Raw genomic sequence first — 23,672 nt, 5'->3', positions numbered from 1 at the left:
CTTGCTGCATTCCTTGTAGCCCAGGAATTAAATCAAATGTACTTTCCCTTCACGAATTAGCAAAATTGCTCCCCTACCCTGACTAAATCTTCAGAAGTGTACGCATGTACGTGCTTCCTCTCTCCTCTTATTTTCAATGATTACTTGTTCTGTTTTACTGAGCATGAACATGGGAAATAGACTGATCAGTTTTGATTTCCATTTTGAAACAATTTTATTGTACTTTAGTGACAGGGCGAGAGAATATTAAATGTAGTCTTCAAAACTGTTTAGTTTAGGAAAAACATCCATCCATGAATATTTCTTTCACTGTTGGTTTTGATAAATGTAGCATGCTCAAATTGAGCATGAGTGAGAAAAAAAAAACAAACAAACAGTTCAGAAGTAGGTTTATTTTCCAGTTTTTGTATATAACTTATAAAAGGTCATGTTCAGAATAACTGTTAGTGGTTCATTCTCAAGTTTTGTCAAAAAAATCAGCACTCTCCTTCCTAGGGCACAAGACGATGCCTCCCAGCAAATCAGTAAGGTCCTATGTTTTTTATTGCATGCTGATATCGGCAAGTGAAATAATCAAGAGCTAGTGGTTATATTGTCATTAATCCCTAGAGTAAATATTCCCCCTGCCCCCCAGAATTGAGCTGCTTATAGATACTGTACTTTTTCATGTTGCATTATCTACAGTTCACATTTTGAAAACTGTATTTGCAACAGAAGTGCCTATAGGGCGACCAACTGGAAAATTTCCATCTGGTAAGCCACCCAGTACCGGATGGCTTTTTTTGTTGTTATTTTGCTGTTTGGTTTGGTTTGGTTTTTTTTTTTTTCATGCTACAAATCTAGATTCATAGAGAGTTTTCCATCAGTTTTCTGCTTCCTTCTCTTTAGTCAGTTGCTCACATGTATTTTTTATGAATTTAAAGAAGGGCTTGTGGTAGTGTAATTGCTGATTTCCTCTCAAGGAATTTTCTTGAGAGAAAGATGAAAGGCTGTTGCATTTATCATATCTCTCCTTGTCAGCTAATTTAGCTAGAACATATGCTAGACAATACTGAAAAAAAAAAAAGTCAACTTGAAACATTCAAAACAGAAGCTTAAAAAGCATATCACATTTTCGTGTTTTTTGATCTGATGGACTGAAAATAATTATATAAAGCACCAACAGAAACTTGTTAGATGACAACTGTGTGAACCAGCTTTTCATTGAATCACATTTCTGTCATGTTTGCAGTATTTGACTTTATTTTTTTTCCCTTACAGAAAAAGCTGCCATATTAATAGACACAAAAACAGTTGGATGTAAAAGCAGGGAGAAATAAAGAAACATCACGAACGTGTGAGGTTTGCTTTGAGATAAAGAAAATCATAGCTAGCAGTTCATCTGCAATTAATTACCCATGTTGAAGTTAAAAGGTCAAACAGTACTGTCAGGAACTGTAATACCGGTTGAGGATGCATCTGAAAAATGGTGGTACGTTTCTTTGTAGGCTCATATGTTAAATGAGTAAAGGCATTCTCTGAAGTTGTTCGGAGCTTGAGGAAAAATATTTTTGTTAAGATGAGTGTGAAAAAAATGGATCTGCTATAAAACATATGAAATGTGTTCTTAAGAAAATTCAAGTTTTCATCCAGATGTTATTTATGTGTTCTTCTTAAACTTGAAGTATCTTGAGAACTAACAGAAAGAAGACGACTGCTCTTTTCACACATCAGTAACTAAACATTTTATGCCTTAAAGTGCTCAGTGACATTCACTCCCTTTGGTGTTTGTGCCCTGTATTGTTTAGCCATTTTTCAGTTTTCAAGGCATTTGCTTTGTTTCATGTCCCGTGCTAGCACCATAATATTGCTAAGTATAATAAAAAGCATTTCACAAAGAACCACCCAAGCTCTTTTTCTTGGAAGCTCCGCCTTAACAGCACTTTTTCTCACTGTTGCCTTCCAAGTCGAAATATTATATTAATATAATGCACACTTGGAGATGCTTATATCCACAATTCAATAAATTTCCTAACAACCCTTAGCTAGTCTTTCAGTGAACCAGACCCAAATGGAAGGCAATCTCTGAAATATCTATAGGTAGACTACAAGATACTTTTCATGCTGATGTCTCGGAAAAATGAGTGAAGTCGATGAATGAAATCACTGATGAATTTGATTGCCGTATTAGTTTTACAAGAATTGTTAGCCTGGTTTGTGTTTGTTAGAGTTGATTTTAGCTATGACTGGTATCTGTAGGAGGTATGTGATTCTATAAATCTACATAGATAGGCAGGGAGAAGAATCTGTGCTTTCTAGTTTTGCTCTATTTTGCTATAGTTTATTGGGCACATTGACATCCATGAAGACTTACTGAAAACCCTTTTAGTTAAGGCTGAGTTCAGTCTTAAAAACTGAAATCTAACTTCTGGTTATGAGACACTGTCACTACTTATGAATCTCAGCCTGAGAGATTCTGAACACTTCTGTCTTCCCTAAACTTCGTGTGGAATTTGCCTTTATTATTAATACCACAGTGACAGTTGGTATTCAAAATCAGGGAACTGCTGTATTTAACATAATGTAAAATACATGTAATTCCAGTCTCAGAAACAAAACAGAAGGTAGGAAGGAGAACTATTACATGATACAATCTCTGATTAATTAAGTGGTATGAAATTTGTACTATTCCATTCTATCGTGGAATAGTATGTGATCAGGTCTATTATGTCATATTGTGTTATCACTATGTAATTTTATGTCTTGTGATATTTAGGGAAGGAGGTGTTCTGTACCTCAGCTTTTACAGTGATATATCAGGTGGTGTACATTTTTTGCAAAGATTTCTGAGCCAGACATGGGTTCTGTTAGTTCCTCCTATCATTTATTAGCATACACAGGTATCAGTCACACATTTTAACATTTCTATTGAATATAATCCATGAAAGCAGATGCTGTAAAATACCAAAAGGCTGTTCTTATACCCTTGTATTGTGTTTGTGTGGCAAGGTTTTGGTAGCAGGGGGGCTACAGGGGTGGCTTCTGTGTGAAGCTGCCAGAAGCTTCCCCCATGTACGATGGTGCCAATGCCAGCTGGCTCCAGGACGGACCCGCCGCTGGCCAAGGCCGAGCCCATCAGCGATGGTAGCGCCTCTGGGATAACATAGTTAAGAAGGAGAGGAAAAACCTGCTGTGGAACAGCAGCTGGGAGAGAGGAGTGAGAATACGTGAGAGGAACAGCCCTGCAGACCCCAAGGTCAGTGCAGAAGGAGGGGGAGGAGGTGCTCCAGGCGCTGGAGCAGAGATTCCCCTGCAGCCCCTGGGGAAGACCATGGTGAGGCACGTCTTTAGAATTTGTTTTAATAAGTTATTGAGGAAAAATGGTATCCTCACATGTTTTTTTGTGCAAGTTCATGCATTTCATAAAGCGTAGGAGCCTCACACAAGACAGAGGTCACATTTAAGTTCTTTATTAAAAGGTTTATTTATCCATTTTATTAAAAAGACTTTATGGAATAATGAGCCCTCTAGTGGTTGTTCACCCTCTTAAACTCCCACTATAATGCTCTATTAACCAATACAACACCCTCCCCCCCTTTCTTTTTCAGTGGCAGCACAATTTTTGTTGTTTTATCTCTTGAGGATGTTGTCATCACTACTTTTCTACACATGGAAAGGAAATAGTAAGAACTGGACTAGTTCTGTTCTAATGATACAACACACCTGCATGATACATGATACTCATCCACAAGGGAGTTTTACTTTAAATACCAAGAATACATGCCTGTTTCTGCAAAAGGCGTGATGACAGGGCATTGGGTCACTGGGCGCTTGGCAGGGGCCTAGGCAAATCAAGCATTTTTTAATACTTCGTACATGGATAGAGCAAATGTTGGGAAAATGTGTCAATGTTTGCAGAAAGGAAGGCGGGAGTTGTGTCTCTCCTGTTAGAACTGAAAGAGGGAAACAGGTTTTGCGGTTCACTAATGAGGCGGGGTAGGGAGGAACCAGCTCTAAGCGGCAGGAGTCACTGGACTGAAATTTAGTGATAAATAACTTGAATGAAGTTTTCTTGAAATGTAAGGATTGCATTTTTTGGAAAGGAGTTGATGTGTAAATATAAGAGGGGCTTTTGCTTAGGCCAATGTAATGCACAGTGTTTGAAGGAAAGAAGAAAATATGTATCTTGTGCAGATTTAATATCTCTGTTTATGTTCTCATCTTAGTATTCAGATGAATCCTGTAGTTGATGGCTCCTTTATTCATACTGCATCAGTGGATGCTTGCTAACAGTTTTCGGTAATAGAACAGGGGAGGCAAGAGAGTTTTTCAGGTCTGTGATTTCCAGATAGCTCAGCCCCTTTTAGTCTCTTTCGTAAGCCTTAGAAATACTTACCACAGAGCTCTCTAAATTTATCAGGACTCATGGCTTATGTACATGTGAGCATTTTAACAGCTTAGCTGATGGTCTGCATCGTGCTTCAGAGCTAGGTGCTTTTTGTTTGCTCCTCTGGCTGATTGCTGGGAAGACTTTTTCCACAATCTCAGCCTTGACACAATCTTTTCCTGCCCGGACAGCGGCTCAGGGCTACGGTACTCGGTACAGGTCTTTTACCCAGCAGATCATATTGGACTCAGTAACACATTTTTCTGTTTAGAGACTCTGACTAATCGTGAAAAGAGGTACCCAAATTATTTCCTTAAAGCCTTCTTTACTATAAACAGAGAAAAAGGGATAAGTAGAAACCGTAGTGTGGGTGCATAGCTGAAAGGAGCGGCCAGGCCTCCGGAAGCATGTAATTGAAAACTTTATCCAACAAAGGGGGAAAGAGGTAACAAAAATATTTATATCCCAGCTTGAAACATTTCAAGTTATTTATGTTTTTCAGGTCCATTTGCTGCTGTTTATAACATCCAAAGAGCACAAACGTCAGCTAGGTAAGCAAACTGTAGATGTTCAGTCACACAAGCAGAATAAGGTACAGCTTTCTCATTAAAAGATTCTTTAAAACCTTCACCATAATACTAGTACGTGCCCTCTCCTATTTCTGTAATGCCATGAGGCATCTGCAAATAGTGTAAATGAAATAAGGTATACTTAAAATATACTTGGTATCTATATAATTGGTATCTTTACCTGTGAAGGTATTTTCACTGGTATCTTGTGAACAGAGAATACTACCTGCTATTACTTGACAGGGAGGTGATATTAATATGGAAGAAAGTGCAGCATAATAAGTGCCTGTCTAATTGGTGTTATCAAAATAATTCCTTGTATTCTGAGAACTATTTTGTACTATGTTGGAATCTGACTTTGTTCCCCAAAAAAACCTGCCAGAGGCAAACAAATTATTTGAGTGCTGCAAGATCAAGTTCCAGTCATTCCACTGATACAGAGTAAATTCTAACAACATCCTACCAAAGCACTGATTTCAGTATTGAGATCTTAATGTCTTCCCAAAATTCTTTAATATCTTTTGGTTGGACGGTTTTGCCAGCTGGTAGGTCTGCTCCGGCTCCCATTAAAATATGAAGCAAAAATTGCACTGTGACTTAAATCAGTCACCTGAAAGATGCAGCCCTGTTTGAGCTTTTGAAACCTTCATTGGAAGAAGACTCTGAAAACAGACTCTGGCTTAGGCAGTGCTATCTCCATATTATCTCAGGAGATAAGTGGGGAAAAGGTTTAAGAAGGGAATATATGCCCTGCGTTTCATGGTACTGCATCTGTAAATGCAATGTGTACATTTAGGATAAAGCTTCCATGCTTGACATTAGTGTTCTAAATTTTCTTATATGTGCACTCTTGCAGAAATATTTATTTTCCTGTAAAAGCAGTCTATAAAAGCCTAGAGAAGAAGTCATCCAGAACTAGGAAACTCTCTTTGTGAGAAGATCTAGCACAAGAGCAACCATTTTGCAAGACAGAGTAGTTGAACAAGCATCTAGGTAGAGCCACAATCCTGGCCCTGAGGTATAAAACAAATATCAAAGTTTGGACTAACTGGTTTGTTCATGCAGAAACTGTGGGGTTTGGAACTCTGGAGGAAAAGAACTGAAGAGGAATTCAGATATGATATTCAGCAGTAGTGTTGAACATGAAAAGGCTTCTTTGAGACTTGCTTTTTCTGCTTTGAAATGTTGTGAGCGAGTGGGTTCACTCAAAGGATCTAATTAAACCTGTCTTAGGTAGAGGGGTGAGTTCTGAAAAGGGCTGCAAGTCTTTCAGTGACTTCAGGGGAGAAACACCCAATCATTGAGGCATGGTAGGCAACAAAATACCTTCTGCAAACATGTGCTATGATAAATATGATGGGGTTTTTTTCTGTTCAAAAGATGTTGCAAATGTTTTCCAAGTATCCACTTTGTATTTTTAGTTAGCATTTGTCAATATTTTAGTCAACTCACCATCTTTTCCCCCAAAGTTTTAATAATAGTTGTAGCGAGCATAGGGACACTAGTGATCACACTGAGAGAATTGTTTTGTGTAATGAATGCGACGTAGATCTCAACAGATTAAGTTTTACTAGTCTGCTTTATTTTCTGCAATTTCTGTCTGCCTCCACCCCGAGACAGTATTTAACTTTAATATATTGCACCTATCTAGAATAATTCTTATGAGGAATTAAAAGAGCTTTTCAAAGTGACACAAGTCTAGTACTCCTCTTATTCATTAGATATCTTTGTATTTCAGTAATGGGTGGAAAAGTTCTGAGAGAGACAAACTTTTTTTTTTTCATAGTGGGCTACTTATCTTGTAACTGAAGAAAGTCTGTTAGGAAGCCTTATACAGCTGATTTGAAAATTTCTTAGCTGACGCAACTTACCTGTTCTGTGAATAAAGAAAACCCACAAATCTGCTTTTCTTTAAAAAAAAAAAAAAAAAACCAAAAACAAAAAACAGGAGAAAAACCCTCGGTCAAGCAGATGAGTGCAAGTTAGTATGATTAACACTGAGCCAAAACTTTGTATTACCTGTAGGGTTAAAGATAGTTCTTACGCATTCATCTGCGCACTTTCTAAAACAGTTTAAATGTCACCAGTAGTTGGTATTTTGAGACTATTTATTTTGTAGAGAGGGAAGGATATTGGGCTGTAAACATGCAGTTAGTACACACGTAAACTAATGTCACAGAGCAGATGCGTGCAGCCTACTCAGCTGAGGCACCTACCCGCTTGGTTTTGCATGAAAACACCATGAGTGCACACCAGTAAACACACCTATGCTTCAAGACACGCTTTTCTCCATTCCCATATGTGTCTAACTCCTCCCCTCTAGAGGATTTTTTATGAGAGAAATTAGGCTAGACATCTGCATTCTGCAATATAATCTTTGGTCGCAAAATTGCTTGCATTTTTAATCGAGAATAAAAAATCAAATTGCACAGCAGGTGGCAGCACAGGTCCTGCTTGATTTTAGCCTGGTTTGCACCTCTGAGAACAAAAGTCAGGCTTCCAGTCTTGTAGTGGTTACTGCCATTAAAGAAATGTCCTTTCCTTTCTTCGAAGAAGGTGATTTTTTAGCAAAGAAATGGAAATTACCTGTGCCACTGGTCACTGCCATACTACAAAGGAAGAGTGGTTTTGGGGAAGATCATTAAAAAAAAAATTCAGTAAAGGATGCAAGCAGCACAACTCACTAGCAATTTGGAATAGAGCTTGCTGCATAGATACAAGTTGTGTCAATAGAATGTCAAAATAAACAGTAAATCTAACTGTTGGTGATCCTGCTTGAGTACTACTGCCCAGACATGTAGATATGTCTGCTATTAGCAGAAGCACAATGTATTTTTGGATGTTAAATGGCCTGAATAACCTGAAATATTTTGGCTAAACTGTAAGGAGTAGAGCATGGTAGTCTAAACCTTGTAGAACTGAGGATTTTAAAATTCTCAGTCAGATTCTGAAATTTAATTCCCAGGTGCTTCTTCCCTCTCCTCTCTTCTCTTGAACCAGAATTCTCAGAAAGTCCACTCATCAGCGCCAGCATCTGCACCTATTCTGTCTCCAGACAGGCCTAAAAAACTTGATGTTATCATTGAATATTACACATCCTTGTTCAATTCCTCACGCAGCCTGTGGGGGAAAAAAAGCAGGAATCCTTCTGGGAATACGTTGATCATTCGATAAAAACTTGACAGCGTTTATTTTTTATTATTTTGGGTTAATGGCAGCCATTTTAATCTTGCTCTGCTAAAATTATTTATTTGTTTATTTGCCTGAATCGCACATTTCAGTATTTGGCTAAAGTATCACCTAACACCCAGAGGAATGTCTTAGAGCTACGGACTTATGAGATTATTAGGCTTAATTGGTATTATTACTGTAGACCTCCTGTGGTATTGAATATGGCTTGCTTATTTTAAACTTTTTAATCCAGTATTAAGAGGAATTGCCTTTAAGTTACACCATAGAAAAATAATTAGTCTACAGTCAAATCTTGGGTGCTTGGTTTAAAACTCTTTAAGCCTCCTGTTCATCACAAATCCTCTACAGTTTTTCCTGAACTCCCTTACATTTGTGCCAATACTTTGTATAGCATGTGGGCCAGACTTGTGCCCGGTGCAGCACCAGAGAAGTCAGTGGGGTCATACTGGAGATTAATTTGATACTATTTGATAATATTTCAGTCATCTGAGTTGCTGTCCTCTTAGTAAGGACAGAGCCCTATGCTGCTGAAGTCAATGGAAGCTCATCAAGTGCCTGATCCAGTTCTCACGGAGTCTTTTTTTGTGGGAAATATCTGTCCTTGTTCCTTTGCTTTGTGTGATAGTTTCCCCAGGTTTAATTATGTCGATTTGCAAGATGAATTCTGAAAGGTCCTAAATTTTGTGCATGGAGTGTAAAGTAATAGGAATTGCATTGAGGTAGCATTTGCTGGTTTTACTACATAAAAAAGAGAAAATTGGATAGAAGTCTCATAAATTAAGTGATAGGCTTACCATTAAATGAGTAGCAGAAGTAAAAGCAGATGTTTAGAAGTCAGAGTGTCATTTCTCTTTGTAGTGCTTCCCCTATACTGCAAGTACTATATGCATTTCAAGTGCTGTTGTAGCAGATTGGAGAGGCACATAAAAGTATTTAACATTTGAAATGATGAATAGGGGGGAGAGAAAGAAACAGTAGCATTATTATAAATCTAATTTTGTGAGTAAATTTGAACACGGAGACCGGTGCTTTGGTTTTTTCTCATCTGAAATTCCTACCTGAGGCATTGAACAGAGCCTCTTTCACAAGATAACCAGGACTGCCCCAAGATTTGACTATAAAAGCTCTATGAGGAAAAGGTGTCCCACCTAATAAGCTTTTTATTTTTTTTTAGCCCTGTGCGTGGGCTGAAGTTCATCAGATAACTTCTGTACAACAGTGTAAACAGCTACACATGACTTAACTAGTTAAAGACCTGAGAGTGTTTTTAAACTTGAGATCAATTCGCTTTTTTGAAAAGAATTTGATATTGGGTCAAAATTTCAGGTATACAGGATTTGCATGTGCAGAGTCACATGGCAACCTGCTTTGTGATGGAAATGTTGAATAATGTTGAATGATCTTTTATGTTAACAGCACAAGTTGTGCAATGAGAGGTCAGTCCTTATTAAACAGTAGGAAGAAAAAGAGCTAGGAATTCAAATCTATTAAAAAAAAATAGGTAGGCTTCATTAGATCTGCTGTTTATAGGAGTAATTGTTTATTCCACATAGCAATATTTCAGTCTGTATGCTTTCTCTCCTGTGGTCAGCCATTTCTGGGAAAGGAAGTGGACGTCAATGTAACATCGAATAAGGATGTAGCTTTAATTCTCTGCTCTTCGGCAGCATCGTGTCAAATGCTCAAGCTGAAGTTTCAGACTTCCTAATTGTGGTACAAAAGTCAGATGTGTTTCAATACTTCTACATTCTCTGTACTTCACGGGCTAATACTAAGAAGCATTTCGATAAAAGACGGTACCTGGAATTACAAGGTATGGCAGGGACTGTCGTGAAAACATAGTTAAATGTTTGGCTGCCATCAGTATTACTTTGGATAGACTGACTGAAAACATTAAGAGAAGAGCAAAACTCAATAGCACAGTTTATGCTAGTGTCATTCCGACAGGTACTGGAATGGCACATAACTACAATCAAATCAAATGAGATAAACATGAATTGAAAACAGAATAGATAGCTACTGCAGTTCTGTAGTGGTCAGCAATGTCAGCAACGTCACTCCACTTCCAGTCATCAAAAATATTTCAAATTTACCCTTCAAAATGGTAGAAGTAAAATACAATGGGAGGATTTTGGCAATCCAGTTTATCTCATTGTTTTTATTGGTTTGTTTCTACATCATCCTTGGCATGATGGTATTTGAGTACTTGTCTTCCTGAGTGACTAAGGAGAAAGGCCGCCTCATCAATTGTGTAAGAAATCGCAAGAGCGGGTCTTCTCCCCAGTCCGTGTTGTAATAGCCACTTTATGCATCTTCAAATTGTATTATTCACATTACCTACTTAATTTTCACAGCATCTTTGAGCTACCAGGACCCCTAAATTGAAGGGATAAGCAGTTTATTTTAGTGGCAGAACTTGGAGGTTACTGGTGCCCATCGCTACACTCACAGCTCATTAAAGCATGGTGTTGTTGCTGCCACATTCCTTTTCTCCCCCTTAATGGGTAACATAACAGGGATCAAAATCTGAAAGCAATCTAGATTTGCAGTGTGATGAGAGGAAGTTGAATCTGGAAGTTCTCTGTTCTTTCATTTCTTTGATATTGCTTCCCAGGGGAATATGAATTGCATGATTTAATTTTAGGGAAGAACCCCCCACTTGGCTAGATTAACGCGTAATTTTGAAAGTGAGCCAGCCTATCCAACACAAAGGTTCTGTGTCCCAAAGAATGAATCATTGAGTGAAAGTTTCTTGGAGTCAAAGGTGACATCAAAATTCCAGATGAATAAAGATTCGTTTATACTATGGAAAGATAAATGAAATGTAGGTTGCAAAGTTTATCCAGCATACATACATACATACTACCTAAAAACTATGTCTGTATCTTACAGATCCTGCAGGTACTGTTTTCTAAAACATTTCCCGTTAAGATACCTGAAAACAGACTCTAGTGATTTGACATTCCCATTTACTCACTGATAGTAGTCCAAATGCAAGACCTTTCAGAGTTTGGATGTGCTGTGTATGGCTGTGGGCTCAGACCTGTTTCCAGTGGTGCTGTCATGGGATGGGAGCCTAAACCACTTGTTCTGTTCCTTTATTTATATGTGAAGGTTTCTAATCTACAACCACATTGCTGGACTTCCTTTTCTTTTTCCCCTTTACCCACGATCTCTAGCTAATGCTTGCTTTTTCTGGAGTTCATTGAAAAACAAACAAACAAACAAACCAACCAACCCGGGGTGCAGGAATTGTGTCAGTATAAACAAGTAGTTTCTTCTGTCATTGGACAACACGACATCTTTTGTCTTGCACAGGATGAGCCCTGGTCTGGAGCTGACTGCTGAATCGGGGTCTTTCCTGATTAATTGCCTTGACAAGCTTTCTGCTTAAGGTGTTTTAACGCTTCTATAACATGTAAAATCAACTGTTTGCACTCCAACTGCACAAAAAGCATTGCAAAGCTTTTGGGATGTCTGGGGGGATAGTCTGGCCCCTTCTCCCAGCCAGCCAGCTCTGCTTTCATGAACATGGACACAACACATTCCCTGTGATGGTACTGGAAGTTTGCAGTTAAGTTCAATGGAAGCAGATTGCAGGTTGGATTCATAAAGAAAAAGAAATAGTCAGAGTAAATGACTTTATAAGGGAGTGTGTTCAGATATGAAACAAACTTTGACAGCAGAGATAAAAAGGGGAAAGAGTGAAATTATGTTCTATTATGTGCTTTGTAAGTCTCCAAATTACAGAATTTACTTTTTAATATGAGAAATTTGCTCATAAGAGATGAACTTACTACACCAGCCCAAGACAGATGCAGCTGGTATTTTGGGAGTTCAGACCTTACCATAACATACATAAATCCAGTGTGAAAACATGTCTTAGAAATACATCTGCCTTGTTTCAAGCAACCCTTTAAATTCTGAGAACTAGCACATAGTCCTCCGCTACATACTCTGCACTTGGGATTGTCAGAGCTTGCTGAACAACCTCTGCAGGCAGAACTAACTGCTGCTTAAACTGTGAAGAGGAAAGGCGCTCCACTGCGCTACACTAAGACTTACGCTACTCTTGACTTTTCTTCTGAAGGGTGTTATGGTAAATGCTGATCAATAACGCTTAAAGAAAAAAATAGCCATAGTGCTGTTTGTAGCCTTGATATTCAGGAGATAAGCAAGGCAAAGTTTGTGAAGAGGAACATCTTTTGTTAGGCCTAGTGATGAAGTTGGAAGAAGTCATGAAAATAATATTCAAAAACTTGGTAAGAGATGGAATTGCTCAGGCCGTTTGTCTAGGGAATATAATGTACCTTTTGTTACCCTACCTATTTTTGCACTACCTTCTAATTTTCTCAAATTGCTACAAGTCTTTTATTTGAAGATGCTTCTATTGTATATTAATGAAGAAGTTAAATTATCTAGGCAACGTGGGCTAAAGCTGAAACTCCCCCAGCATCATCTTTCCTAACTATCATTGTCCAGTAAGAAAATAGGTCTGTAAGTGATACTATTCATCTGAACAAAAAGAACCTGTTACCATGGTATTTGTCAGCTGTGCATAATACTGCTATCTGAGCTGGCCTTTGCAGCCAGGTATCGTTACAGGTAACGTGGTGGTGTCTCCTTTCAGGCAGTTTTGAATTCTGAGTACGAGACCAGCAGGAGCAGAGAGCACCTCAGAATGCAGCCATTCCCCACCCCAACTCCAGTGTCTGCGAATATTCGGAACTAGGTTTCATTCACAAGCATTTACTACTTCTATGACTACTACAACAATAACAATTCTTTCTGCAAACAATTTGCATATATAGTGTTATGTGAATAAATTAAATAATTGACGCCAGGAATCAACTTGTAATAGAACTATTGACAGAAATGAAAGCGTAGTCATTTGAAGTATTGTGTAAGTGAAGCATATTCTGTTAATATTTCTTCCATACATGACGTTACTTGTAAACCCGAGGAACAACGTGTACAAGTAGGTAGCAGCTACTGATACGACACACTGATTGTGTACGTAGAACGCTCTTCTGTTTTAATGCAAAAGGGAAGTCAGTGTCACAAGTGCAAGCATTTAAAACAGTCACAGTGGTGTTAACTTCACCAGTGTTAAAGACTGAAGTTCACCTGGACTCTTCATTAAAAGTGCTTTTACTTTACAGATCTGAGTGCTGAGTCAAATCCTCGATCTCATGAGAAGTACTTTTTAAGGTAAGAATTCAAATATCTTTTTGAAAGACACTGTGTTAAGGTGTAGTTCTCATCTTTGTATGTCGTTTCTGTTTTTTTCACGGATAGATATTGTGTGTGCCACAAATGCTTATGAATGGAAACAGATCAATTTAGACCCAAAGATTTTGACAATGAGGCTACTATGCATAGGAAATGTTGACTTGTTGACTGAAAGATGCTACTAAGAGTCTAGGAACGTGTTACTCAGGCATCTTTGTCCATGTAAGCAAGAGCCTGTATAGACATATGTGGATGGGAGAAAGACAAGTGTATGTGGGGAGTGTTTTGTGGGTGATTTCTAAAGGGTCTGCAAAAGGTGACCAAGAAAAAATAATCGTACACATTTATTACATTGTTCAGTGTAATACATGAAATTGCCGAGAGGCGTCTGTACCACTACTGCAAACTGTCCATAAATGACATTTTAAAAGGCTCTTCTCCTGGAATTTGTGTTCTTTTTTCAATGGTACACAGTGCTATGGAGGCGATTCTGCTGGACTAGTGGGAAACAATGCAGTAATCAATCAGCCTCTGAAGAAAGAGGTCTGCTAGAAACAACAAGGTATGACTGAAAGTTTTGCTGCAAAGACAGAATAATATAATTTGAATTCCAGCAAAATCCTGACATTTTGACAAGCTGGGTAAATGAGATTCTTATAGGTACTCCATCTTGTAAATCATGACAGAAAGGATGGAAGCTGCAAGACTCTCTTGTAAGGATGCCCTTACAAGTTCAGGAACAAGCTGAAGCAGAACTGCTGGAGCATGTCAGGGCAGACTGGCAGCTTGCTGTAATTTAGACAGGATGCATAGAATATTTTAAGACTGGAAGGCTACCTAGTTGCCTTAAAGCATATATAATACTTCTGTCCTCGGGCTGGAGTTTTGTGTTGTGACTCCATCATTTTTCCTTCTGGGCACAGCGATCTCTGAAAGGAAAGAAAGTATATCTGATGGAAGCAGGATCAGTTTGTACTGATTCTTATAGGGGTATGTGATCATCGAAACAGATGTTCCAAGAGTCATTTACAGTTTGTTTAAAAAAAAAATCACACAGAGGAGTTCACAATAACAAGATTTTATAGGACTTGCATAAGTAGATTGCCAATTTATCACCAAATAATTTTCAGAAATTACTCTTAGATGTGATTTTACATGAACAAGTACAGAAAAGAGCTTGTAGGCTGTCAGTGTTAAGGACTATGAGCTGTTTTATGGTTTTTCCTTTAAGAAATGAAACATCAACAACCAAAGAAACACACATTTAATCTTTGTGTAATAGTTAAATCATTACATAGGAAGCCAGTTATTCTAAAATAAGTACATATTCTTTCAAGCACCGAAACATGTTTTGGACATAAGATTATGTCTGTCCTTCATGCAAATCTGCTGATGTGTATTTGCCTCCAAAACTTACAGGAATGACTACAAACAGATAAGCAGTAAGTTGAGTCATTCTGATCTTGCCAATGTTACTTCTCGCATTACAAATCTGGAGGAATACGTGCACATGCAACTGCTCCCTGTGAGAACGATTCGGATGGGAGTACAACAGAGGGTATTGTTTGTACTTGCCTGTTGCGTGTTCTTTGAAAATGTACTTGAAGTGGTAGCCAGCCCACAGACATACATGATAAGGACTTGTGTTGTTTTTTTAATTGAGTATCATCTTTTTATAAAAATTGAGCTCGGATGACAAATTGGAACAAAGTTAAGATGAACAAGTAATTTTTTTTTTGCTATCTAGGCTCTAAATAAAAAAATAATTGTGGAAAAAAGTGTTGATTAAGAGGTTGGCCTTGCAGTTTCTCTCAAGACAAACTTCTGCCGTGGCATATGTAAATAGAAAAACTATTGAGGTCAGGGTCCTCACTGAATTCTAGTCTTTGCTCTAATGAATTCCCCAGATGGTTTCATACTAAATTAGGGCACCATAGTGTTTAAAATGTTATGATTCCCTTAAGGGAAATTGTAGGACTCAAGAGATCCTGATCAGAAGAGTGTGGAATAGACCGGAAGAAGATAATTGTTTAGCCATATTTTTAGCCATAACCTATCCTGATCTAGTGGGATCTTTATAGTAAGGCTGGCCTGTTACGGCTATTGCTAACTGTGGTTGTGCACTTTAGACTGGAGCTTGTGAAAAACTAAGAAAACATTTCATTTTTATAGCATTTTATTGTCTTTCTTTTGAACGTCTCTAGGCAGCACTAGAACATAATTCATTATGTGAGAACCACTTGAAGTCCTCCTTGTAATGACTGTGCAAAGTTCCCTCTGAAGTCCAGAAAGTCATTTTTAGGTACTTGGTTTTGTACAGCGATCTAATGATTGTACAGTTGCATGTGTTCTACTAATAAGACATGTAACTGTTTGCACCAACAAAATTAGAGTGCCAAACCTTTCCCTAGGTTTATTGCGGTATAGTTCAGAAACATCTCTGTCAATATTGCTTTCCTTTCTTAAACGGTATATTCTTCAGTCGGGAATTCCATGTCCATATAGCATCCCATTTAGGATCTCATACTCTAAAGCTCTGCTCCTGATGGAGCTTTTCAGGTTTCCCATAAACTGTAAAGTAAGATAACATTGAAACTGCCTTCTGCTTTGACTTTATGTAGTGTGCAGACCTACCGATCTCAATGGTACTGTCCATGAGCTGCTGATTTGACCCAAGATCATTAAATAAGTAGGTGCCCACTTGCATGAAAGAATCAAAATCCAAGCACAAAACCGTGTATATGTGGCCTATCATAGCTATGGTATCTTGAAGCCTACTGGGCTGTACATATTGATATAGGCTCCCTATGCCTGATGTATTAATTGAGTATATCACAGTCTCTGAAATGCTACAGATATTTAGGTGTTGTGGGGCACGATAGGTGTCTGGGTAACACTACAAGAAATCGTCTCTCTTGCTGCCTAAGCAAGCAGAAAGTTACTGTCAGGCATTACCTCTGGAAAAGAAAGTAGCTCTAAATGCTGCAGGGATCTGAGCAGGTACTGAATGCGATGTTTTTACAGAATACAAATGTTATGTCTGCAAGCAGGTACATGTTTCTGTTTCATGCATGGAATATGGCTATAAACACGGACTTAATTACGTAATGCAAGGATATGTTCAAGGCTTGCAAGTTGCTGTACCTTCTTCTACATAATGACTCAGAATGAGAAGTCCTATCTGTGTAGATCAAGGTACCAAAACTGATGAAAGGTTTTTAGTTCAGAAGACCTATCAAACTTTGTCTCGACCTTCCTCCTGCTCCTTCCGCAAAAGGCCCAGCATGTTGGCTGTAGATACTAGATGTGATATAGAATTTTTTATTCTCTATGTAAAATATAGAAATTGCTTATTTTTTGGCAACTGTTATAAACAGATTTGCAGATAATCGTCCAATCTGGTTTCATGTGTAAGAGTAAGAAGGGAACGGAACTAGCTTGAACAAAAAGCATCAAAGAACAAAACCATTCATACATTTGGAAGCAGGCCCCTTCTCTTCAAACACTACCCTTTATTCAATAGGCCATCCCTCAAGTCCCCCCTACTTGAAATTCCTCCTTGAAGTGCACTTCTTTGGAGAGATCAATAATCCTTTGTGCCACCAAATGTGTATGACTGACCGCTACCTTGGTTTTGTTGTGTTTTCTTTTAAAACCTGAGAGTCAGTTTAAAAAGATCTGGAGTGAACAAAAGTGTGTTCCTCCTGATGCGCAGAGTTCATGTGGAGGCCTGACATGCTTCAGCTTTTTTTTTATGATATGCTCCAAGTTTATTGAGAAGTAGCAGAAATACAATTAAAAAAAAAAAAGGGGGGAACATATTAAAACTTTACCAGCCTGAGACAAAACTGAGGCAACTTATTTTGGAGAGTGCTTGCTACAAAATGGCAAAGTTTGTGTACAAAATTTGTTTTCTGTTGTTTTGATTCTAACTGTACGCTCTGTGAAGACACAGGATTGCATCAAAGAAATCGTTGATTTCACCAGTCCCTGCTCCTAGTATAAACAGCCCGCAAGGCTCCAAATATTGATTTGCTACTTAGATTAAGAGAGCTAACATTGTGCAATCCCTCTGCTGCTATCAGGAATGAGGTGAGAAGCTATTGACCATTTCCAAGCTTGCCCTGAATCATGGGTGAAAAACAGAGCCCTAGATTGGCTTTAGTCTCTCCTCAACATACCTTTCTCTTGCTTCTTTTTGACCTCTGTGATAAGGATGAAAATCAGCGTTGGTACAGAGCACTTGCACGGTCTGGGAACCTCTGTTACACGGATCACATGCCACACAGATCATTGCTGGGTTTTTCTTACTGCAAAGATACACAGCAGTTGCAACACGAGAGAAAATAAGAATCCTTTCAGTCATATTTGGTTTTAAAGATGGTGTGACATACTGTTACATAAAGGCAGGTTTCATTTTTGTTTGTGGACTCCTAAAATGTTTGCAGAGGTGTTTCTGAGCTCTTGTAGTGAATGTAAGCTTCCTGACAATAGGCTTGCTTTTCTTAGCTACCTGTTTTGAAGCCTTTGGAAGTATTCCACTTACCCTCTGGGTATTGCTAGTTGACCATAGCTTTATTTACAGAGAGCAAATAAATCTGTTTCTGATTTGCTTTCAAAAAAGAATGTTTGAAAGCTTTCAAAGAACGACTTTAAACGTAACTATTTCTTATGACAAATGAAAGAGCAACTGCTACATCAGTCAGTTCGGTTAGGCATTCGCATACCTGCAGCTACGGGAAAGGTTTCCCACAGTGCTGTTTCTAAGGCCTCCACAGACCACGGTACATCTGACTTTTCACTTGGATACCCTCTTGGTAGTAAGTTTAATTTTAGGACTCATTATTGTAAGTATAACCTGACAGGTTATATTTTTTCCTTAGATTGTAATTAACCAAAATTTGTTTCCAACTTTGCGGAAATCATTAATTTGACTTAAATGTTCACCCTTCTGAAACAAAGAAAGCATTTTGTGAGCACCCCTGCCACCACCACTGAACCTGGATGTCATTCAGCAGTGCCCTGCTTGGGGATGGGAGTGGACAAGCCCCACCGGCACCAGGATTCCCCACTGAGCTTCTTGCTGTGGCGGCCAAGGCCAGCTTGTCCAGGGCCAAGAAGAGGTTGAGGAGGAGGTTTCCAATAGGGAGGGCATAATGGAAGAGGTGAGGGAAGAGTTGCACTCGGCAGGAGAGCACAACCTGGAGCACCTGAAATCCATGTGGGAGCAAGAACGTGCAGTCTGAGGCAGAGAGATGGCAGCTCCAACTTGTTTGTTTGAGGTACTATAAAAGTGCACCTGGAAAACATGAGACTTGTCAGCCTAGAGGAGAGATGAATGAGGTAGTAGTGCAAGGAATCTGTGATACAAATCTATAAAACAAGGAGTGGCATGGAGACAGTTAAGAGAGAATGATAATTGACACAAAAGTCAAGGGACATCACATGGAAATACCAGACCGTAGGCTCAAAACCTAGAGAAGTGATTTTCACACAGCATGAAGTTAAACTGTGGAACTACATCAAGCTGTAGATGCTGGAAGCTTATATGGATTAAGAAAGCAATTGGATTTTTCTTCCATTAATTTGTCTACCTAGAGCAGAAATGGACTAATTTTAGCTACAAGTCTCTGAGCTGCAGAATTCATTATCTTCCCAGGAGATGACCACCCCCGTCGGCAGCAGCCTACCGTGCTCCCTCGGCCACTGTTCGGACCCGCTGTGGCCATTCCAGCGCTCTGGCTGGCTTACGCAGAAGACTTGCTTCCTTACCCGCTAGCAGGACACATCATGGTAAACCCAAGCTCAGCTAATTCAAAACTTAAGGCTATAGGAAGTATAAAATAGTTGGAACAAATTACGAGTATATTCTCTCACCCGTTTACTGTTAATGAGAAAGATTTAGAAAATAGGCTAGTGTGGCAGTGTTTTAGTTGGAAAAAAAATTGGAGCAAGTTTGTTTGCCTAGCCTTTCCTAAATACAGGGAGGTTAGATCAAAAAATATTTAGTCTCCAGAAAACAGATGTGCCTTTGGGCATCTTGCACAATCCAGGCCCTCTCATTAGTGATGGTTTGACATTAAGCAAAACAATGGGGTTTGAAACAAATTAGAACAAAGTGAGAGTAATAACGGACTGCCCTGAAATTCGTATAGGCCAGGCAAAGCAGAAACCACACAGTGATTCAGTTCAGCCTCCATCCAAGGCAGTGATGCGCTTTTTGCTTCTCTAAGCATGAGAACTATTAAATCTAACATCTACATTAAATATTCAGTTATCGCCGAAAAATGTTAGCCTCCTGCAAGGTGTCGTCTTTTATAGGAACAAACACTTGTTGCCAAATATAGCTACGGCTTGTTTTGTAATTTTGCTTTTTTCACACTCTGTCCCACTCCATATGGGGTGGGGGAGGATTGTGCTGGACTTCTGCGCAGCATAGGTGGAGCATGAAATGTCTCCTCTTCCTTTACGCGTTGTTGAGAAGTGGCTATCTGTCTTGTCAAGTTAGGTTATTTAGTGCTAGTTCTCTTCTGAAGAAGCCTCAGACAGCAAAACATGTGAAACCATCTGGCACGCTCTCGCATGAATCACAGGGATATTTGTGGCCTCTGGCTTTTTGAACTGCACTGAGTAATCCCAGTTGCTCTCGTCAGCGCTGCTGATGAAACCCATTTCTTATGTTCTGAGTAGAGAACATACGGCCCTCCGACTCAGCTTGGCGGTTTCTGGATTGTCAGGAGGCAAAACTGGGTAGCGAACCTCTGTGCTGTTTAGTCCAGCCTGGAAGATTCGGACTAGCAGAATTACGGGTCCGGGTTTGAGCCTGCCAGCAGGAGCAGGGAGGCCGCCTGTGCTTAGGGAGGCTGGGGCTTGAAGTGGTTTTTGCCCTGTGCCCGTGGGCCTGGCTGTCCCGCAGCTTTGGTAAGCCTCGCCGCACACCGACAGCATCAACAGGACGGCGTAGCGGTGGGGCAGGGCTCTGCCTAAATCACGTCTGCAGCCCGGTTTCCCGTGACATTCCCCCTCCTGCACCCGGCCGCAACCCCCCCGGGAAGCGGGGACACCCCGAGGCCCGTATCCGCGGCCCCGCGGAGCGAGCACCGCGGCAAGGGGCACCGCCGAGGCCCCGGGCGGCCCGGCCCCGCCGGGCGCCCGCCTCCCGCCCGCGGACCCCGGCCCGGCCCCGCCGGGCGCCCGCCTCCCGCCCGCGGACCCCGGCCCGGCCCCGCCGGGCGCCCGCCTCCCGCCCGCGGACCCCGGCCCGGCGGCGGCCTCGCTCCGCGCCCGCCCCCGCCGCTTCCTCCGCGGCGGCGCGTCACAGGGGCGGCGGCGGGAGGATTGGCCGGCGGGGCCGCCAGAGCGGGGGCTCGCTCCGCCCCCGCCGCCCTCCCCTCCCTCCCCCGGCTTCTCTCAGCCATTTTAGCAGCCGGTGGAGCGGCCGGCCCCGTGCTCCGCCAGCAGCAGCGGGACGAGGCGGCCGGCTGAGGTGAGTGAGCGCTCCGCGCAGCACAGCGGCCGGGGCGCGCCCGGCACGGCCCGGGGAGAGCGGCGGCGGCGGGGCAGGGCCCCTCGCTGCCTCCTGGGCACCATCTGAGGCGAGGCGAGGCGAGGGGCGGGAGGGTCGCCCTGCGCTCGGGGGAAGGAGCGGGGCTGGCGCTCCCCTGCGGCCCCTCCTCCGCCCCCGCCGGGGGTGGGACCGCGGCCGCTGCCCGCCGGGGCGGAGGCAGCCGGGTCAGCTGAGGGAAGGAGCGGGGGTTACGCGGGGTCAGGTCCCTCCCCGCCTCCCCAGGGCCGCGGGCATGGCTCCCGCCGGGCCTGGCCCGGGAGGATGCGCCCGGGCTCGCACCCAGCGCGGTGGGCCCCGGGCAGGAGCTGGCTCCGGGCAGGAGCTGGCCCCGGGAGCAGGTGCCGGGCACCGGCCAGGCTCCCCGCAAGTGCGGAGCGGGGGCTGGCTACCGGGAATAAACCCGCGCAGGAGCCTCCGTTGTGGGGCGTGCCGGGGTGCCCCCGCTGCCGGAGCATCTTTCCCCGTGAGCTGCCCTCATCCCAGCCCTGGGGCAGCGCCGCCTCCTCCCGTCGTTGCTCTCCCTTCTCCCAGCCCTTCGGGGCTGAAGGCCGAGCGCTGTGGCTCCGGGCCGGCAGCAGGGCCCTCCGCTCGCCTTTGCCTGCCTCTTGCCCAGGCAGCTGGTGGCCGGGGCGACCGGTCGCTCCGCGCCGTGCTGTGCCGTACCAGCATCCCCGCCTGCTCGCCGGGCCCTCCCGGGAGCCCAGCGGGCTCCGTGGGCCTGCCCGGTACCTCGGCAGGGCTGCCTCGTCCCTCGGAGCCCCCCGCCCCTTCCTTCTGGATGCAGAAAAGGAGGCTGGGCTCAGGATATGGTCTGATGCTGATGTAGCACACGCAGAAGCCCAGGAAAGGGTGATTCATTGCTACGCACAGGGCATATTTTTCTATTTCACGTCATAAGAGCACCTGTTAAAGTAAAGCAAATAACTGGTTGAATTTTTTTTTTTTTTTTTTGTCCTGTTCCCCTGAGATAAGTTTCACTTTGCGGTGTTCTAAAATATCTTTGTGCGCTTTGTGGATTTTTTGAAGCAAAGGCTGTGTGTGTGTGCGTGCTGCGTGCCTCCCCCGCCCCAGGAGCAGCGGGGACCCGTCGTGGTCCACGGACAGCTTTGATTTGCTTTTTTCCCAGTGAGGATGCTCAATAAATATAGATGGAGGTTACAGAGAAATTTAGTGTAAATAAAAGATTGTTTCATATAAAGTAAATGGACAGCTGTCGTCCCTGATGGTTGTACAAGGTGATTGTCGGGTTAAAGATAATATCTGTCCTTACTTGGTTGCTCTTTTCATCTTGGACTGTTGTAGCGTGAAAATATGAATACGACATGCTTTATCATTTACTATTCTAGACAAACTTGCATTTATAGCCTTGCCAATTTGAAGTGGGAAAATTAGCAAATAAAGCTACAAATAGGAATTAGAAACTTTTTTTTTTCTTTTAAATTAAGTTCTACTTTTTGAATCTTTGGGATTTGTCATCTCAGACTAACTGTAATGATTAAAGACATGGATTTTTTTTTTTTCCCCTAAGATGTGAAAATCTTACATTTTAAACAAATTCCATAACCAATCTTCTCTCCCAAACAAGAGACGGAATTGGCAATGTTCCACAGTTTCAGAAAGATTGTTTGGTTTAATTTTTTTTTTCTTCTGCTCTTTGTGCACAGATACAAAGTTTGTGTTTTAATACAGTTCTACAGAAGTCTTAAATATTTCCATATAAAAGTGATTTTAGAAAATATTTAATGTATTTTTAACTTACCTCTCTTTCTTTGTATTTGCCAGTTCCCCTTCATTGTTGTCTTGAACTACAGAACTGTATGATCTTGGAACAGGCAAGACAGCTTCCTCCCCCAAGAACCCCACTGTTATAAGGTTTTCATGATGTGTTAATTATTTGGGTATTTGCATCTCATGCAAACCTCACTCGTGTATTACCTTTAACAGGATCTGTAACATACACCGTGCAAGCGACAGCGTTGCCCATTGTCTGCTGATTGAATAATCTCACATTTAGCAGCAGCTATAAATTTTCAGCATGATAAATTACCAAGGTGACACCTCCTTCTAACATGAGGATTATGCTTCGGCTCTTTTATAAAACTAGAGAAACCACTCTTGAACAAATCACTAAAGCAAGGTATTAGATACAAATATATTCCAAGTGAGGGTAAGATATGTATCTAGTAAAATAGATGCAGGCTGTTACACTGTTTTAAATTAAGTTAATACCCAAATGAAATACTAAACAGTAGCCTGAGCCACGTAAATGTGCAAAATTTGTTTAAGTTAATGATTAATGGAGTTAGGTAGTTAACATGACAAATGAATGAGTGCTTGTTTATAAGAGAACTGTTCTTAATAAGGAGTTACTTAAGCTAAAAAAAGAGCTGGAGTTAATTATTAAAGGAAATCTTCATTGTATACACAACTAAGCATGTGGTCACTGTGCTTCAGGACACTTATTTTCTCAGGGGAGAAGGAAGTTTCATGGAAGGAGGGAAGCAATCTCCTGAGAAACAAAACTCACAGTTTTGTTCCATTTGTTCATATATTGGATCGTTATTTTGATGGTGCAATGTCTTCCACCCTTTTTGTGGAAGGCACATCTCAAACGTTGGCCACGCTGTTTAATTTCCCTGCATTCTACAGCAGCTGGGCAGTGGCTGCTTTGGTGGCCCTCTTCGTTCCAAAGTCACCTCCTCTTCTCGCTGTAACTGGGATGGCTCCCTGTCACGTTTCCAGTTGG

The 23,672-nt window shown here is 41.4% G+C and overlaps 1 protein-coding gene across 9 annotated transcripts in view; it reads left to right on the top strand.

Annotated features, from left to right (window-relative positions):
* The window catches only part of ACSL4 (acyl-CoA synthetase long chain family member 4), a gene marked incomplete at its 5' end in the record, with an annotated part of 70,845 nt that overhangs the window by 6,745 nt on the left and 40,428 nt on the right, over nucleotides 1-23,672 (top strand). For 3 of the 9 annotated variants that reach the window (XM_082323318.1, XM_082323315.1, XM_082323319.1), the window contains 2 exons: nucleotides 4,869-4,917; nucleotides 13,290-13,338. Of the gene's footprint in view, nucleotides 1-4,868; nucleotides 4,918-13,289; nucleotides 13,339-19,030; nucleotides 19,153-20,766; nucleotides 20,846-23,672 lie in introns of those variants that run through there. The other 6 variants (XM_082323320.1, XM_082323317.1, XM_082323321.1 and 3 more) reach the window with 4 other exon arrangements.

Source organism: Platalea leucorodia (genome assembly GCF_965183815.1).
Source record: "Platalea leucorodia genome assembly, chromosome: 10".
Classification (NCBI taxonomy): domain Eukaryota; kingdom Metazoa; phylum Chordata; class Aves; order Pelecaniformes; family Threskiornithidae; genus Platalea; species Platalea leucorodia.
This window is presented reverse-complemented; position numbering and strand designations above follow the sequence as displayed.